At 47.9% G+C, this 12,826-nt stretch overlaps 1 pseudogene; it reads left to right on the top strand.

The window, feature by feature from the left end:
• Nucleotides 1-449: 449 nt before the first annotated feature.
• On the top strand, nucleotides 450-11,074 carry LOC129712226 (protein FAM110C-like; annotated as a pseudogene).
• Nucleotides 11,075-12,826: the final 1,752 nt, after the last annotated feature.

The raw sequence follows: 12,826 nt of genomic DNA, 5'->3' as shown, positions 1-12,826 counted from the left end.
AACTTCAATTTTGGTCTCATCTGACCAGAGCATCTTCCTCCACATGTTTGCTGTGTCCCCCACATGGCTTGTGGCAAACTGCAAACGGGACCTCTTATGGCTTTTTTTCAACTATGGCTTTCTTCTTGCCACTCTTCCATAAAGGCCTGATTTGTGGAGTGTACGACTAATAGTTGTCCTGTGGACAGATTCTCCCACCTGAGCTGTGGATCTCTGCAGCTCCTCCAGAGTTACCATGGGCCTCTTGGCTGCTTACTAGCATGACTGGAATGGGTTCTTAGTTCACTGTCACTCAGTACGCTGGCATGATGTTGCAAAATCATTCAGGTGCTCCTGAATGTGTATTGTCATTTACCACTACTTCAACTAATGCAAAGGCATTTGTTGGCCTTAGTCTATATGTCATCCCTGGTTCCACGAATATAGCACCTCGGACCAGTTCATCTAGCATGGCAGTCCTCAGTTTGTTAATGCTGTCAAAGGATGTGTCGTTCCGCAGTAAACTGATGTAGGTGGCCCTACTTCTACCTCTTCTTGCAGTGCTGTTTGGTCTCCCATAGTGTGACTTTACCTTTAATGGCAGTGTTCAGTTCGTTAACGCTGTCCAAGGCCTGTATCATTCCGCAGCTAGTACACTGATGTAGGTAGCCCGACTTCCACCTCTTCTTGCAGTGCCCTGTTTGGGCTCCCAAAGTGTGAGGGGATTAGCAGACAGTTCAGGGTTCCTCTCACAGACTTTGACAACACTATTGGTAGACCATCATATATTTATAGTACCATTTTCTGAGAATTCCAGTCTGTGTGGAATGAGCTTCCAGTGAAGGTGGTGGAGGCAGGTTCGTTTTTATCATTTAAAAATAAATTGGATAGTTATATGGACGGGAAGGGAATGGAAGGTTATGGTCTGAGCGCAGGTATATGGGACTAGGGGAGAATATGTGTTCGGCACGGACTAGAAGGGTCGAGATGGCCTGTTTCCATGCTGTAAATTGTTATATGGTTATATGGAATGTAACTGCGCAAACCCAGTCACGACTTTGTCCAAGTTATGGTAAATGTGGATTAAGGCAATTGCAGACAGCCTGTCATTGCCATAGAAGTCCTGGTCTTTGCGGATGTGAAAATGTGTTTGTCCTCGTTAGCTGGATCAAAGTAAGATGCCGAACGAGATGCGCCCACTGCAAGCATGTCGCCCGAGGCGAGCGTCTCTCTGCTGCTCAGGCTCATGTCCAAAGGTCCCGGCTACCTCCGCAGTCAAATGGAGGGGGACAGGCGGGGTCGGCAGAGTGCCATGGAGAGACTGGCTGCCGACAAGGCCAAGTACTTGAAGAGCCAGACGGCAAGGGGGTGCAAATTGGATCCCAATCGTTTGTTCAGCTCTGCCTCCAAGGAAGGCAGCAGCACAAAAACGTACCTGGCCTCCAACAGAGCGGGCAAATTGTGCGTCGCTCCAAGAGGCAGCTCAGGTCAGACTCGCTGATCATGTACTAGGTATGTTACTAAACCTACCTGAATCGCCATTGGGAATCTGCCCTCAGCCATGTCGGCGATTTTGGCGCTGTTTGGAGGGGGCGGGTTTAAAACGCGATTTTTACTAGGCTGTACTAATCGCACATGTTCAGCCTAGTAAATCATTAACGAAAAATCGCTGCAAGACCCGGTCGCAAAAGGTATTATTAGTTTTATAGGCCTCGATAATATAGTTCTAATAGTTTTAAAATTACTGTTTAATTCCGCAATCTCTCGCAGCCCCAGGGTTTTATAAAGCAAACAATTAAAGGTATGTACCTTATTTTTACATTAAATGGGGCATATATATAACCCTATATATCAAATTATCTATAACGAATAGTTCATTTTGGGCTTTTTATATCCCGCAGTATTTTTCTCGGCATTTGAGGGCACTAATCCAGCGCGCTGTCAACATTCTAAACCAGCGCGCGTTCACATGAACCCACTAGAAAGCCGATTTAAATGGGCATTTATTTACAGCAATTGAACACTAAATTCCTTCCATTTGGCCTATAAATTAATGTAAATTAGATATAAAAATCATGTTATATTGTGAATTATTTGTGAATAATCTTTGGACACATAGGCTATTTAAAAATGTTAATCTTTCCTTAAGAAATGGGCGTTTGATTATCCAAGATCACAGCTTTTTTGTAATATCCATTGAAAATCAATAGGGAACAAGATGCTAATTTCCGAGTATGAAAATGGTCATAACTTTTTTAATACTTGAGATATGAAAGTGAATTTGGTGTCAAATTAAACTTATTGTTATGCTTTATCTGATGGGATAAATTGCAGACTTGATTTTTTAAATCTCAAAATTTTGTAACATTGCTACATGTACCAGCAGAAGTGGGAGTTTGTGCGGGGAGTGGCGGCCACCAGCAGCGCCCGCAGTTTCAAGAGCAGCGGCAGCCTGGTCCTGCGGCTGCTGCCTGGCTCTAGCGGCCACGGCGACAAGCAGCTGGGGCCGGCAACGGGACCATCAACATCGGAAGGGGGAGAATTAGCAGAGAGTACAGAAGCTGCAGCACCACTGGGTGCACACGCAGGTAACCACTCCAGCAGCACCCCAGGGTGCACAAATAACCACACCAACAGCACCCCAGGGTGCACACGCAGGTAACCACACCAGCAGCACCCCAGGGTACACACGCAGGTAACCACACCAGCAGCACCCCAGGGTACACACGCAGGTAACCACACCAGCAGCACCCAGGTAACCACACCAGCAGCACCCCAGGGTACACACGCAGGTAACCACACCAGCAGCACCCCAGGGTACACACGCAGGTAACCACACCAGCAGCACCCCAGGGCGCACAAGTAACCACTCCAGCAGCACCCCAGGGTGCACCAGTCGCCACGCCAGCAGCATATTGAGGATTGGAGGGTAGCTAATGTAACCCCACTTTTTGTAAAAGGGAGGGAGAGAGAAAACGGGGAATTACAGACCAGTTAGTCTAACATCGGTAGTGGGGAACCTGCTAGAGTCAGTTATTAAAGATGGGATAGCAGCACATTTGGAAAGTGGTGAAATCATTGGACAAAGTCCACATGGATTTATGAAAGGTAAATCATGTCTGACGAATCTTATAGAATTTTTTGAGGATGTAACTAGTAGAGTGGATAAGGGAGAACCAGTGGATGTGTTATATCTGGACTTCCAGAAGGCTTTCGACAATGTCCCACATAAGAGATTAGTATGCAAACTTAAAGCACACGGTATTGGGGGTTCAGTATTGATGTGGATAGAGAACTGGCTGGCAGACAGGAAGCAAAGAGTAGGAGTAAATGGGTCCTTTTCACAATGGCAGGCAGTGACTAGTGGGGTACCGCAAGGTATAACAATATATATTAATGATTTGGACGAGGGAATTGAATGCAACATCTCCAAGTTTGCTGATGACATGAAGCTGGGGGGCAGTGTTAGCTGTGAGGAGGATGCTAGGAGGCAGCAAGGTGACTTGGATAGGTTGGGTGAGTGGGCAAATGCATGGCAGATGCAATATAATGTGGATAAATGTGAGGTTATCCACTTTGGTGGCAAAAACAGGAAAGTAGACTTTTATCTGAATGGTGGCAGATTAGGAAAAGGGGGCATGCAACGAGACCTGGGTGTCATGGTACACCAGTCATTGAAAGTAGGCATGCAGGTGCAGCAGGCAGTGAAGAAAGCGAATTGTATGTTAGCATTCATAGCAAAATAATTTGAGTATAGGAGCAGGGAGGTTCTACTGCAGTTGTACAGGGTCTTGGTGAGACCACACCTGGAGTATTGCATACAGTTTTGGTCTCCTAATCTGAGGAAAGACATTCTTGCCATAGAGGGAGTACAGAGAAGGTTCGCCAGACTGATTCCTGGGATGTCAGGACTTTCATATGAAGAAAGACTAGATAGACTCGGCTTGTACTCGCTAAAATTTAGAAGATTGAGGGGGGATCTTATAGAAACTTACAAAATTCTTAAGGGGTTGGACAGGCTAGATGCAGGAAGATTGTTCCCGATGTTGGGGGAAGCCCAGAACAAGGGGTCACACTTTAAGGATAATGGGGAAATCTTTTAGGACTGAGATGAGAAAAACATTTTTCACACAGAGAGTGGTGAATCTGTGGGATTCTCTGCCACATAAGGTAGTTGAGGATATATTTAAGAGGGAGCTAGATGTGGCCCTTGTGGCTTAAGGGATCAGGGGATATGGAGAGAAGGCAAGTACAGGATACTGAGTTGGATGATCAGCCATGATCATATTGAATGGCGGTGCAGGCTCGAAGGGCCGAATGGCCTACTCTTGCAACTATTTTCTATGTTTCTATATGCTGAGAGAATGGAGCGACTGGGCTTGTACACTCTAGTGTTTAGAAGGATGAGAGGGAATCTTTTTGAAACATATAAGATTGTTAAGGGTTTGGACACGCTAGAGGCAGGAAACATGTTCCCGATGTTGGGGGAGTCCAGAACCAGGGGCCACAGTTTAAGAATAAGGGGTAAGGCATTTAAAACAGAGACGAGGAAACACCTTTTCTCACAGAGAGTTGTGAGTCTGTGGAATTCTCTGCCTCAGAGGGCGGTGGAGGCAGGTTATCTGGATACTTTCAAGAGAGAGCTAGATAGGGCTCTTAAAGTCAGGGGATATGGGGAGAAGGCAGGAACGGGGTACTGATTGGGGATGATCAGCCATGATCACATTGAATGGTGGTGCAGGCTCGAAGGGCCGAATGGCCTACTCATGCACCTATTGTCTATTGTCTAGTGTCTATTGTCATCCCAGGGTGCACAAGCAACCACGCCAGCAGCGTCACGAGAAGCAGCAGCAGGTCGTTCAAGCGGCAGGTTGGTGAAGGCGGATTACGGCGCTCGCACTCCGACATCAGCTGCCGCTTCTCCGGAGCCTGCTCTGGCTTGGACAATTTCTTAAAACACTGCAGACTCGAGCCCGAGGTGATCGAGAACATAGCCAGGGAGATGTTCCCTGCCGACGCTGCCTTCGAAAGCCTTGCCCTCATGGAAAGTATAAGAGTACATCCGAACATTCACGGCTACAATTCTAAATACTCCAATAATAAAATATCATTATATGCAGATGATGGATTATTATATTTCACCGATTCTCGTTAGTATTCCAAATATATTAAATCTTATAGAGGAATTCGGTTCCTTTTCAGGATATACAATAAAGTGGAACAAAAGTGAAATTATGTCAATAAAACCTGAAGAGCCGATACACCTTTCAGAATTGCTCCGAAAAAATTCAAATATCTGGATGCTCAGGTAACAAGAAAATATACTTCTCTATTCAACGCAAACTTCCCGCCTTTAGTTACTAAATTAAACGTTCTTATTCAATTCTGGAAAACACTCCCGTTGTCTCTAATAGGCAGAATAAATGCTATAAAGATGATCTTCCTCCCACAAATTCTGTATTTATTTCAATCAATACCGATATATCTTCCGAAATTGTTTTCAAAAATCTTGATTCTCTGATTACAAACTTAATTTGTGATTATAAAACAGATGGAATTCATAAACGGCATCTATGTAAACCCAAAGAAACGGGCGGATTGGCTCTCCCCAACTTCTTATACTATTACTGGGCAGTGAATATTAAAAATGTAATCTACATGCTGGACAACATGCCAACGGGTAGACTGGTTAATAATGGAGAGAGAGGATTGCTCGCCTTTTAATATAGGCGCGATTCTTCTCTCTCCAACAAATTTGAAGAACACACTATATGATAAAAATCTGATAATTCACAGCACTCTACGAACCTGGAGACAAGTAAAACAAGAAATTTATCTCTTCTTTCGCCAATAGCCAATAACCCTTTGTACAAGCCATCTATTATAGATAAAATGTTTACATATTGGGAAAGACTAGGAATCAAAAATCTTGGAGATCTTTACGAGATGGGAACTCTTCTCTCATTTCAAGAATTACAGTCGAAATATCACCCGAAAGGTAATCAATATTTCAGATATCTTCAAATTCGAGACTATCTGAAAACATATACCCAAGTCTACCAAACTTTGCTGCCAGATATACTAGACGGATGTATGAATAGAAATTCAGAGTCAAACAACTTAACATCATATTTGTATAACACCGTTCTAAATATAGAAATCCCATCGTCAGACGCAATTAGAAGAGACTGGGAAGAGGAACTAGACCAAAAGATTCTAAAAGACAGATGGGAAGAAAACCTGTTATATTTACACAATCCCCTTCCCCGCAACGCAACGCAATATTTCACGGCCCCACCCACCCAAACTAGGCCTGGGGTGTTGAGGCGATACAGTGAGAATGGCGGTGATCTGATCCCGCCCACTGCGGAGAGACGGCGTAATTTTGTGTCGCTACCATATCACCAGCTTCCTCCAACTGTGCAGGCGCGTGGTTGGTGGCAAATATTTTTTTCCAAAACATTCCGAGGGCCGGAACCAGAATTTCACGAATTTCCGGTAAATTCCTTCAAAGTGGAAACACTGAATGCGCTCCAATTTGGGGGGCATTTTATTTATTCTGGAAAAAAAAGCAACCAACCGCACCCAACGCACCACCCCCCCCCCCCCCCCCCCCCCCCCCCTTCCCCCCTTCGGACGGCCATGACACTATCAAGGTACGGTTGTAACGACAAGTACATCAGAATATTGAGGCATCTATATGATGGCTGTCAGTCACCAGGGCCAGATTTCCGGTTTTATGTATAAGCTAGACAAGCTGAAGCTTAGGGCCTCGAGATCTAGGGGGGCCTCGGCCCACTCCACCAGGGTGTATAAAACTTTTGACATTTTCGTATTTTCTGAGTCTTGTCCTTTCAACAGTCAGGAGTGTTGGAGTCGGTGCGTGGCTGCAAGTTTAACAATGTCAGAACCAGCTCCGACTGTGCCCAACCTGCCTGCTTCAGGGGAGAAGAGATGAGGGTCCGGGCGAGGTAAAGGGTGGGTGAGAACGAGTAGCCACCCACTACTATAGGCAGAATGGTCCTTTCTATAGTTAGCCCTGCTCACAGTCTCTGATGGGGCTGGTTTCCCACCCACCGGGACCTCCCACGCTTTGCCCGCTGACCCTCGCCACTCTACTGCTCTCCAACAGCCCGCAGCCATTGCCTTACCTGCAGCCTGGACTCAGCACCGGGCCTGAGGTTTCCACGCTGCAGACTCCAACTCCCCTGAGTTTGACTGTGCTGGGTCCTAGTGCTAGTCCCCCAACCCTGGTAACGTCAGTGGCTGTTCCACTGGGTCTTCCCCATTCCCCTCAAACCAAGTGACCCCAGCTCTTCCCCATTCACACTACAGTCCGCATACCCCCCTACCCCCTGACCACCCACCAGCGCTCCACCAGACATCGCCTCGGCCTCAGTCCACTCACCTGCCTTCCTCTGGCCCCAACCCCCATCCCTGCCATGTGCTCACCATCCCCCATCCCTGCCATGTGTCCCCCTCAGATACCGAACGGTCTGTCCACAGCAGAGGCCTCACCTTTGTCCCCTTCCGTCCCCACCTCAATTAGTTCCGCGCCCGCTGCGATTTGGAGCTCTTCTTCCGAGGGCAGTCTTATGACAATGCTGCCAACATGGCTGGTAGGTACAAGGGTATGCAGCAAAAAACCTGGAAAAAAACAAATTTGCAAGATTTATTCCATGCGCTGTTCACTCATTAAATTTGGTGGGCCGTTCGGCTGTTGATTGCTGCCTTGATGCAGTGAACTGTTTTGGAATTATCAAATAAATTTATACCTTCTTTTCATCCCCCACAAAGAGATGGGCAGTTCTAAAATCATTTCTGCAACCTCAGTCAAAAGTGCCTAAATATTTGTCAGACACTAGGTGGGAAGCACATGCAAAAGCCACAGAAGCTATTTTGGAAAGTTACAGTGATATCACTGATGCCCTCAGTCATTTGTTCTCTGATGTTAATGTGAAGGGTGATACCAGGCTTCAAGCTAACAATCTTTTGCAGAAAGTGGAAGAACCGAAATTTGTGTTTATGCTGCATTTTTGGACCCATCTGCTAGGTCATTTCCACAAGGTCAACAAAGCCATTCAGAAATCCAAACTGTTATTGAGTACTTGTGCAAGTTTGTACAGTTCACTTCAGGATTTTGTAAGCAAAATTAGAGAAGATTTTGATGAGCTAGAGCAACAAGCAAAGTCCACCTTGCCAGATGTTAAATACAGAACTGTCACAGGGAGACAAAGAGTAAGGAAATGGCAAGGAAATGATGGAAGTGCACCTGGTCCTGATGCTTTAGATAAACTCTCTTCAAGAGATAAATTTAGGATAAAATCCTTTATTCCTATACTAGATGCACTTGAAACCAATTTAAAAAGAAGGGGTACTGTGTACACTGAAGTTGCACAACAGTTTTCCTTTCTTGCTAATCTGACCACATCTAAGCAAGAAATTCAGCAAAATTCAGAAGCATACCCAGAAGATGTTGACCTGAAACTTACTGATGAATTTTTGCACTTTCACTTGTAGGTGAGACAAAGCCACAGGCCTACAGAAGATCACTCTCTGTCTCATACAGTCCTTTATCAAATTATATACAAGGAAACAATTCAGATGGCCTTCCCTAATGTGGAAGCAACCTTGTGGCTATTTCTTAGCTTAATGGTCACCAACTGCTCGGGAGAGAGGTCTTTTTCAAGACACAAAAGAATAAAAAATGAATTAAGGTCCACAATCTCAAGAGAGGTTGTCTGCACTGAGCATTCTGTGCATTGAGAGTGACAAACTTAGACAAACAAATCTTGGTGAACTTCTGGATGATTTTGCTATGAAGAAGGCGAGAAAAAAACATTTTTGCTCTTAGTGTATTTGTAGTTTCTTTATTTCTTAATATTCCACATTTAATTCAAGAGACACTTATTGTCACATGCACCAATTGGTACAATGAAATTTGGGGTCACCATCCGATGTCGGAACGGGAGAACATTCTCAGCGACTTGGACTTCCGAATCGACCACGGCTCCCAAAGTGCACAGGCTGAGCTGGGCGGAGATTCATGCTGGCGGCCCTCAGCAACGGGATCCCAGGGCTCCGCAATGTTGAAATCAGTGAGGCCCGAGGCTGGGAGCTCCATAAACTGCAGCTCCATAATGTTGAAGCAGCAGGTCCAACACACCAGAGCTTCAAACAGCGATCCAGGTAAGGCATCGCCCGCTCCGCGGTGAATCCAATATGTATTTTAAAACCGACTGTTTAATGACAACATACAGAAGGATCTAAATGTGTCTCACTGTCACTGTCGGGTAGTCATGGGGGATTGGGAGGAAGGAGCCTCACAAGTGAAATAGCTTAGGGCCTCTCTCCATCCAAATCCAGCCCTGTCGGTCACACTGCTCAGCAACTATGGCTCTGAACCAGAGCCCTTCACTGTGGAAACTGGGTCAAACAGGGATGCATCATCGCACCCACCCTGTTTGTCGTCTTCATTGCTGCCATATTTCACCTCATTAGTGAAGAGCTGCACAGGGGATCCCTATCTTCTACAGAACTGACGGTGTGCTCTTCAACCTTAATAGGTTGAGGGCCAAGAGCAAAGTCAGTAACACCGCCACCATGGAGCTTCAGTATGCGGACTACTACGCCATTGCAGCACATTCTGCAGAAGACCTCCAGGGCATCCTGAATGCCTTTGCCTAGGCATAGAGCCATGGGCCTAGGCATAAATATAAAAAAGACCCAGGTCCTACATCAACCTCCACCCAACCAGCCGTCTACCCAGCCCACTATAAAAGTGGACAACACCACTCTTGAAAACGTTGACCACTTCCCCTACCTTGGCAGCATTCATTCCTCAAAAGCAGACATCGACTCTGAGGTCAACCATTGCCCGAGTTGTGCCAGCGGAGCCTACACCAGACTCAGGAAAAGAGTCTTGGAAGACCGAGACCTAAAGGCTCAAACAAAACTGCTGGTCTACAGAGCCATTGTCCTCCCCACCCTGTTGTATGGAGCCGAGTCATGGAACACCTACAGCAGGCACCTGAGAGCCCTGGAACAATACCATGAAAGATCCTTACGAAAGATTCTGAGGATCAGCTGGGAGGACAAACGCACCAACATCAGCGTTTTGGAGGAAGCCAACATGACCAGCATCACCACCACAATAATGCAGCACCAACTTCGATGGACTGCCCATGTCATCCACATGTCCAACACGCGTCTTCCTAAACAAAACCTGTACTCTCAATTGAAGGAAGGTTGACGAGCCCCCGGCGGGCCAAAGAAACGCTTCAAGGACAACATGAAGAACAGTTTGAAGAAATTCCACATCCCATCGAGCAACTAGGAGCGCATTGCACTGGACAGGTGCGCCTGGAGGAAATACGTGCAGGAAGGAGCTGCACATCAGGAAACGGAACTACGACGTGTCGCAGAGGCAATGCGACAGCACCGTAAGCAGAGAGGGAGAGAGAGAAGGGGGCTCGTCGACTACCAACTACCGCCAGTCTCCACTGCGATCGTGGATCGGCCTCTACAGACCCACAAGTAGATGACCCTATCGTTGAGTGATCGCCGATGATGATGTTTATATGTATATACACAGTGTGTGTGTCTCTGTGTGTGTCTCTGTGTGTGTGTGTGTGTGTGTGTGTGTGTGTGTATTTTCCATTCTATTTCCTTTTTATTCTATTCTATTTTCTTTCTATTTGTAGCTATCTTCTATATATCTATAATTATGTTGTTTTTACATTTGCGCAAAAACAGTACCCGATAGCACTACGATTTTTCGCCACCTGCTGTGCTCCAAATGCAACAAGTTTTGTTCCAATCGGTGGAACATTACAAAAGTTTTAAAAATCGTAAAAAAATCGTAAAAGTGCAGATTGGTCTCCACTTCAGTCAGCAGATTGGCCTTCTCTCCTGTTATTCGCCGGTATGGCGACACCCCTTCCAGCTCCCACTGTCAATCACCAGCGGCGAGGAGAATAAAGCTGAAGGAGCAGAGTGCGAGTGGGTCTGCATCTGCGTCTGCCACCACGACGGGCCGGGAGCCGGAAGTCAGGAGCCATTGAGTGAGGCCGGACCTGGGGCCGAGAACCGTTGAGTGAGGCCGGGGCCAGGAGCCACTAAGAGAGGTCGGAACTGGGAGCCGCTGAGTGCGGCAGGAGCATGGGCTGGAAGCCACTGAATGTTGCCGGTACTGGGGCTGGTAGATGCTGAGTGAGGTCGGAACACCCCCCCCCCCCCACATACACACACACCCCCTCACACACACACATCCCCCCACCCCCCTCCCGCCCACACACACCCCTCCCCCTACACAACCACTCTGCCCCACACCCACTGAACCCCAACACCCCCCCCACCCACACTCAAGCCTCCCACCCACACAACCCTTCCCCACCCACACACTCCCTGACCCCCACACAACCCCACCGCCCAACTGAACTGGCCTCCATCTGAAGCCATACCCATCCCCAGCTGCAAGAAGCTCTCCCGCCACCGGTCCCCGCTTGATGCCATCCCCGTCCCCAGCCACAAGATGCTCCCCACCAGCCCCGCCTGAAGCCGGTGGGGAGCGGCAGTGTTAGGCCATGGCAGCGATAGGCCACACCAGCGGCAAGGGTGGGCTGCGGCAGATCTACCCCCTCCCCACCGTTCCCCGTCAATCCCAGTCTGAAGCCGTCCCGCACCCCGGACGGGACGGCTTCTACAGAACGATCCTGCCAGCCCCTGCCTGAAGCCGTCCCCTTCTCCATCTGCAGTCCATGCGGCCCACAACACCCGTACTGGCCCAGGAAAAGTTAATTCGGCCCACAATGCCCATACTAGCCCTACAGAAACCAGTCCCTTCGTTCCACAACACCTGCGCTGGCCCCAGAAAAGTCCCATCGGCCCACAATGTCCGTACTAGCCCTCTGGAATCCAGTCACTTCACCCCACAACACCCGTACTAGCCCTCCAGAAACCCCCCTCCCACCGGCCATCGCCTGAAGCCCTCCCCGGCTGCAGGACGCTCTCCCCCACCCTGCTGGTCCCGCCTGAAGCCATCCCCCACCCCCAACTGCAGGATGCTAACACCCCCCCCCCCCCTCACACACACCACCAGTCCCCACCTGAAGCCATCCCCCACCCCCTTCAGGTGGGAGGGTAGGAAGAGAGGAGAGTGGAGGAGGAAGGATATTAAGGGAGAGGAGGGGATGGTGGGAGGGGTACGGGGAGAGGAGGGAGTTGGGAGGGGACATTGTGGGGGGGGGAAGGGGGGGGGGGGGGGAGAGTGTTACAGAGACGGGCAAAATATAGTGTACAACTGAGATGCATAAGGGGGCCCCATGATTGGATGACGGGCGAATCACTCGTACGTGGCATCAACTGCGCATGCAACACACACGCACGCTGTTGTATCAGATCTAGAATTACAGAGTAGTAGCGGTCAAATATGGGACAAACCAATTTACCCAATATACAGGATATCCCAACTAACACGGGACAGTTGGCAAACCCTCCTCATTTACATAATCTCCTGCCTCTTATCCATCACCTTTCCGACTCTGTCCACACTCCCGTTGCCCAAGTCCAGCCCCCACCTCATTTCTCCCCCATGTACACTACCATCTTCCCTCTTTGCTCAGTCCCGATGCATCCCTTAAAATGTCAACCATTCTCCTGCAGAAGCTGCTAACCCACCATGTTCAGTATTGGCTTTTAAACTATTTGCCAAGTAACCTTTGGGAAATTAAGTTCTTCCTACTATTACATCCCAACCCTGCAGCTTTTCCTGGAACTGCAGAGTTGAACGCGATGGTATTCCCAAAGTCCTAACAGACAGGAAACAGTTTACAGGCCAGTAAAATAA

Source organism: Leucoraja erinacea, chromosome 32 (genome assembly GCF_028641065.1).
Source record: "Leucoraja erinacea ecotype New England chromosome 32, Leri_hhj_1, whole genome shotgun sequence".
Classification (NCBI taxonomy): domain Eukaryota; kingdom Metazoa; phylum Chordata; class Chondrichthyes; order Rajiformes; family Rajidae; genus Leucoraja; species Leucoraja erinaceus.
Note: the sequence above shows the minus strand (reverse complement) of the source record. Positions and strands in the feature narration are given on the sequence as shown.